We start from the raw sequence: 7,605 nt of genomic DNA on the forward strand, positions 1-7,605 counted from the left end.
ACTGGCAGGTAGTGTTGAGTGAGCTCTTCCTGTATGCCTGGGAATGAACATGCTGCGTGCTATAGAGGAGGAAAAAGAGACGCCATCTTTGCTGTGCTGACCCTAGGTCTTCTGCGGCCATCACACACCTCCCCAGCCTTGTAGAGCTGCAGAACCATCAAAGAGGAATATGTCCTGTTAAACTTACCCTCATTAATATGTGGGCACTTCCAGTAATCAAATGCTTGTTTTAGTTCTTAGCTTCTGGGTGACAGGCGTGTCCTACAATATCCCCCCTCTCCAAAGTTATGCTAAATTACAGAATTACCTTCAGGCAATGGAGGAGTTCCTATAAAAAATAGGGAAGCATATTCAAATGTGTGAGCAACACATATTCCAATGGCAAACTGGAATTCTGTGAGCTGAGTGTAGCGGATCTACTCAAGTCATATACTGGGAGTCTCTTTCCAATGTCTAGGTAAAAAAAAAGATGAAAAGATAGAAATTTCCCAACATTGTTTCTCCCTCCATCATTTTTTAAAAAATTGATTTTAGAGAGAGGAAGGAAGAGAGAGAGGAACATCTATTGGTTGCCTTCTGTAAGTGCCCAGACCCTGACCGGGAATCAAACCTGAACCTGCAACCTAGGTAAATGCCCTGACTGGGAGTTGAACCCAAAACCTTTCGGTTATACTGGACTATGCTCCAACCAACTGAGCCACACCGGCCAGGGCTGTGTTCTGCTCATCCATGCATTCACTATTTGCTTCCTGTATGTGCCCAAACAGGAGATCGAACCTACAACCATGACCTCCAGACAACACTCCAACCGACTGTGCTACCCAGCCAGGGCTCCCTCCTTCATTTTTATAGCGGTGGGCGGGGATGGCTGTGCACTGGAAAAGAGCGCTTCGGAAAAAGAAAGTTCGAGGAATACTATATACAGAAGAGTAGTGGCAGGTATTGAGTATTATGTGGAGATTCTGTGCCAAGCCCTTAATCCTCACAAAGCCTGTGTTGTTATTATCTCCATTTTTACAGATGAAGAAAGTGAGACCTAGAAAAGTTGGACAACTTGCTCACCCAGCTTAAAGTGGCAGAGCCAGTATCAAACTGAACTCAAGATTTCTGACTCTGATCCCAGCGCTTAGTTACTGTAGCACTACGTACAGCCCCCGCCCTCATCTCCCACCCAGTGGAAGGATGCAGAGAGGACATGCAGAAAAAACATCCCAGGCCCTGGGCTGTGTGCTCAGTGGTTAGAGCACAGACCAAAGGGTCTCAGTTGATCCCCATCCCTCCCCAGGGAGGCAACCAACCAATGTGTCTCTCACATCAATGTTTCTCTCTCTCTACCCCTCTCTCCCTCCCACTCTATCTAAAAATCAATAGAAAAAATATCCCTTGTGTGAGGATTAACAACAACAACAACAAAAATCCCAGATTGGGGTCAGGAACACCAATCAAGTTGTTTTGACTTAAATTTTTGTTTGTTTCTCTCTCTCAGCAGAACTGAAGTTCCAAAGAAAGCTGAGACCTGCCTGTCCTGTTTAGTTTTATTCCCACCACTTGGTATCAGTTCCTGGATCCTAATGGGCCGGTACAGGAAAGAATGAGGAGGGACTTGTGCAGTGAGCGGTTTTCACCATGAGGGTTTAAGAACTTGGGCAAGAAAGGCCCAGTTTTTCTAGAACTCTAGTTACATATCAATAACTGATGTTAGAAGTAGAAGAAGAAGGTGAACCATCCAGAATGTACTCCTCAGGGTCAGATGCCAAATCAAAAAACACCATTCCTAGAAAGTGCAGGAAGACAAAAATCACAGAGTCTGTATAGAGCTTTAAATCCTTGCCAAAACCCTTGAGAAACACATAACTGAATTATAACACAGATGACTAAACTGAGTAATTTATGCCACCAAATTTCCTTCAGGGTCTGAGGTTACTTGAGTTCTTGAGCTCTCCGTGAATACTGCAAGAATACTGACCATGGGGCGGGGAGGGGAGGGAAGAATAAATACTAAGTCCCTGAACTTCAGGAAATCTGGAGGCAGAATGGTGATGTGAAAACCTTCCAGCTTTCTCTCCTTGGGTCATGGCAAAGGTGGGACCCAAGATTGTGCCAGCAGTCGTAGTCAAGAACCTGGCATATGGCACTTTGTGTCAGCTATAGTGTAAAAGATAGAGAAATGCTGTTCCATACTACTATACATTTACTGGATATTAACATACATGTTGTACAAACATACCTGGAAAATGGTTCTGTAAGCTTTTTGAGGACAGGTATTTTCGCTTTTCATCTTCATAGTCTCAGCAAATAACAAAGTCCTGAGAGTCAATGGTCAATAAGAGTTCATTGACCTACTGATGCAATAGTAACATAGCACTTGTCATGAGAATCCCAAAAATGCCCAAATCGGGGCTCCTGAGCGTCTGTCCTGCAGCTACTTTTGAATGACAATTTCCAGTTCTTCTAACCCCATTAATGCTCCAATCCTACTCCTCTGTCCATTGCTGGGTTCAGGTATGGCCCAGTGACTAGAGGCTGTTTATTTCATAAAACAAATTAAACCAAGTTTGTATTTTGCTGTTGTGCCTAATAAGATAACATCCGGGGGGAAAAATAATAATAAGATAACATCCGTACTCTTCAAGCTCTTGTTTGTGATTGATTACTCTCATCCTGAGGTAGAGAAGATGGTTGGAAGGATAGCTCTTAAAGGATGGTCCCTGGGCAACAATATCACTTTCACTTGGAAATTTGTACTTCTAGTACAAATACCAAGGGCCCCATCCCAAACTATTGAATTAGAAGCTCTGGGGATAGAGCCTAGGAACCAGTGGTTTAACAAACCTTCTAAGATAATTCCGAAGTTCACTAAAGTTTGAGAACCACAGGGCTAGAGCAGTTTTTACCCTCCAAAAAGAAATTTGTCACATTTATAATTGTATCTCTCAACTTGAAGTTTTATGTGGCTAGTTATACATTACTAGGACTATAAAGCAGGTTTTCACAAACATGTTCTTATTCATGTTCATATACATATGTATGTACCTACATATGTATTTAAAACATCAGTGAAACATTTTTCCTTTTGGGTTATTTTGCTTTATTTTTAATTTTTATTTATTTTTTTATTATTTTTTTTTAATTTTTTTTATTTTTTTTTAAAATATATTTTATTGATTTTTTTACAGAGAGGAAGGGAGAGAGATAGAGAGTTAGAAACATCGATGAGAGAGAAACATCGATCAGCCGCCTCCTGCACATCCCCCACTGGGGATGTGCCCGCAACCCAGGTACATGCCCTTGACCGGAATCGAACCTGGGACCTTTCAGTCTGCAGGCCGACGCTCTATCCACTGAGCCAAACCGGTTTTGGCTATTTTTAATTTTTAAAACAATTTTTATTGTTTGATTTTAGAGAGGAAAGGAGGGAGGGAGGGAGAAAGAAAAAGAGAAACATCAAGTTATTGTTCCATCTATTTATGCATTCATTGGTTGATTCTAAATTCTTTTTTTTAAATCATGTGGGTTTTTAAAATATATTTTATTGGTTTTTTTACAGAGAGGAAGGGAGAGGGATAGAGAGTTAGAAACATCGATCACTGCCTCCTGCACACTCCCCACTGGGGAGGTGCTCGCAACCAAGGTACATGCCCTTGACCAGAATCAAACCTGGGACCCTTCAGTCCGCAGGCTGACGCTCTATCCACTGAGCCAAACAGGTCAGGGCCATTGGCTGATTCTTACATGTGCCCTGACCAGGGATTGAAACCTTGGTGTTTTGGGATGATGCTCTAACCAATTGAGTTACCTCGCTAGGGCCTATTTTTTCTTTTTGTTTTTTGAAATTAATTAATTCACTCATATTACCACAACACTTATTTCTCAATTTTAATTTCTAATCTTTATCCACAAATATATTTCTTTTTCTGTTACGCACATATATTTACCTCATTGTAGAAATACATAATTTTTGGTTTACTCTTAAATTTTTTTTCAATTACAGTTTACACTCAATATTACTTTGTATTAGTTTCAGGTGGATAGCCGGTTTACCTTTAAATTGGAAAATTATGTGGTAACATTCTAAAGGGTAACTTTTTCTGTCAGAATAACATTCCTTTCCTGACAGTCTTTTCTCTACACAAATATTGATACGTATTTTTTACAAAATTGATGCTTTTAAACAAAATTTTATCTTTACACAATTTTGCTAGTTATCTTTTCTTTTTTTATATAGTTACCTTTTCACGACTACATAAGCCTCTCTAGCTGTAGGGCATTTATTTCCTTTTTTTGGGTGATTATTCAGAATGTCCCTCGTGATTATTTCCTGGAAATACAATTATGGGTGCAAAAGGTGAACATTTTAAAACTTCTTGAAAAATTTTTCCATGTTCTTATGTCTTCATGGTTCTTCTAAATAGGTGAATAATATCTTATTGATACTATATTTACAGTCAAACCTCATTTCTCGACTGTCTCCCATCTCAAACAATTCGGTTCAACAACCAAATTGTTTACAGAAAAATGTCTCAGTTGTTGACCAAAACTTCAGTATTCGACCTGACAACCCTTTCAGGGACTCTCAGGCAATAAATAAAGGAGATAATGCTTTTGTTGCTGGCAGAAATCGAGGATTAGCACAATTTTACAACATAAGGAGGCCATCAATAGTGTTAATGATGCTAAGGTGTGAAAGTGCTCACAAAACAATAATCACAGGCAAATGAATAGGTAGAAAAACTGTTGTTGATTGGATAAACAAAAAGCAGTTAGCCTGTGATAGCATCTGGGAGGCTGTGATATATGAAAAACTCTTCTTTTAAGGCTAGTAGGATGTGGTTTGATATGAGAAAGGTTAAAATAGAGACTCATTTGGGGGTCTGGAACAGATTAATTCAATTTACATTATTTCTAATGTGGAAACATGATTCGGTTTTCAAACAACTCACTTCTTGAATAGCCTTCTGGAATGAATGAAGTTCAAGAACCATGGTTCCACTGTACTACTCCATCCGTCTATTCCTCTGTGGTGGAACATCTATCTATGACAGTGGCTCTTAACAGAGGCGATTTTGCCCCCTAGGGGTCATCGGGAGTATCTAGACATTTTTGGTTGTCACAATTGAGAATTACTAGCAGTTAGTGGACAGAGGCCAGGGATTCTGCTAAACATCCTGCAATGCATAGGATAGCTCTCACAACATAGAATTATCAGGCCCAAAATGCTAATAGTGTGGGGGTTGAGAAATTTTTGTCGTTGTTACATATGTATGTAATATGTATTTTTTGGTTATATATATGATATAAATCACCAAAATTCGCACATCTTTTGTGTTTTGAAATTCTTTAAAATAAACTTTCAAGAGGACTTACTGGGTCAAAGTACATAAATGCTTCTATGGCTCTTGGTAGTCCATTTCTACCTTGTTTACAAAAATTATTTTGTCTCTTGAAGTGATTATGTATTTATTTCCCTGGAGGCACTGATTTTACTAGGATGCATTAAGTGCATCCACTGAGCCCCTTACAGAAAACAAATTCTAGCACAGTTCCTCTAGCTTGATCAGAGAATGACTGATTGTACGTTTGACTTTGGAGTGACAAAGTAATTTCTGGTTTGGCGCTTGCACAATTGGTATGTTTTGTTTTAGGTGATTTTTATTTGAGTCCAGAAATATTTTACTCTTTTTGTCTTCCTGGGGTTCTGATATACCTCAAGTTGAAGTCTCTCCAGAATAGTTATAGGAATTCCAGAGTTAAATAACCAATGTAGGGAGAGGAGAGGAATGAGAGAGGGAGAGGAGGAGCTGGTGAAGAAGAGCTGAGAAAAGATTTGTATGCTGATCATGCAATTTGTTTTTCCAAATTATTCCTTAAGGATTATGTTTAAAAAAAAAAAGAGGGGTGGATGACCTAACCGGTTTGGCTCAGTGGATAGAGCGTCAGCCTGCAGACTCAAGGGTCACAGGTTCGATTTCAGTCAAGGGCATGTGCCTTGGTTGCGGGCGCATCCCCAGTGGGGAGTGTGCAGGAGGCAGCTGATCGATGTTTCTCTCTCATCCATGTTTCTAACTCTCTATCCCTCTCCCTCCCTCTCTGTAAAAAATCAATAAAATATATTAAAAATTAAAAAAAAGAGGGGTGGATGTGGAAGAGGGAATATGGGGTGGGGTGGGGGGCTACATGGTGATGGGGGAAAATAAAATATAGGGTTGGGGAGAGGATACCAGCCCTGGCTGGGTGCTCACTTGATTAGGGCATCCTCCCAATAAGCCAAGATTGGGGGTTTGATCCTTGGTCAGGGCACCTACAAGAACCAACCAATGAATGCATAAATAAGTGGAACAACAAATCAATATTCCTCTCCCTAAAAAATATCAATCAATAAATTTTAAAAAATTAAAAAGGAACACGAATGCATAATTTATTATACTTCATAGCCCCACCATTGGTGTCAGAAGCACTCAAACCAGTAAACTATGAAACATTTAGAAAATGCAGCAAGACATAGATGGCAGAATTACATTAAACTTCATCCTAAGGATGGGTGGCCGTCTTAAGAGATAGGGATTTGGATGAAATTGTGATAGCCACAGGATTTTCCTTCCTTTACGTAACAATGTGTATCTCAAAAGAACAAACTATTGGGGTGATGAGATTTTCCCTGATCGCTCCAAGTCATCTGATTTCCACCAATTCAAGTAGGCCTTTCAGACTAATCTCAGGGAAAGAACCGTTTGCCCAGCTAAAATACTGAAAAGTTGTCGTTTTCAAGTCAAAATTTTCTTAAATAAAAGAAAGCTGCTACATTTTCAGGCACTGTTTCCTAAGGCTTACTTTAAAATTCCGAATTGCCTTCAGTCGGTTAAAAAAACTAGCTTATTCGGGAATTTAGAGCCGGTACTATTCTCTTCCTTGTATTTGTAAATATGGCATTTACGTTAGAAACTCCTTTAAGTTAATGGAGCACTTCTGAGTTTTCCATTAACAAGACCCAGTATGCCCTGATTGGTTTTTTTTTTCCTCACAAACCAGTATTTGTGCTTAATCTAAGCAAGCTCAGCTGTCTCGATTTCACAGTAGTTCCAACGGCATCAATTTCGTCTGCTTTGCTTCTTGAGCGTTTTGGGGTGGGAGCTGGCAGCGCTTGCCTTCCTTCAGGAGCCCGATGGGCTGACGGGTCCCCGGGAAGGGGCTCCCTTGCCCTGGACACCGCTCGGAGAAGCGGCCGCGACGACGCTAACCTGCAAACCATCGAGGGCCGAGAAAAGCCAGAAGGGTGAGAAGCCATGGGCTCGCTGGAGCGCGGGGCAGGCCCAGCTCCAGCCCCAGGTCGGCCAGCCCGCGCACGCGCGAAGGCACCGCCACCGCTCCCGCCTTCTCCGGGGGCCTTCTCCCGGACGGGCGCGGGGCTGTCCGCGGCGGCGCCTGACCAGGCGGGAGGGTTACTCCGAGGACAGACGGCCCCTGGCGCTGTTTTCCCTGAATTGTTGTCGAGGCCAGAAAGGAAGGAATCGTGTAGCGTGCCACAGAGGGATGGTCGTGGCCGACGGGAGGGACCCCTGCAGCGCTGGGGACTTGGACCTGCAGGCAGTGCGAGAGGCGCCAGGGCGG

This window comes from Myotis daubentonii, chromosome 16 (genome assembly GCF_963259705.1).
Source record: "Myotis daubentonii chromosome 16, mMyoDau2.1, whole genome shotgun sequence".
In the NCBI taxonomy this organism is placed as follows: Eukaryota; Metazoa; Chordata; class Mammalia; order Chiroptera; family Vespertilionidae; genus Myotis; species Myotis daubentonii.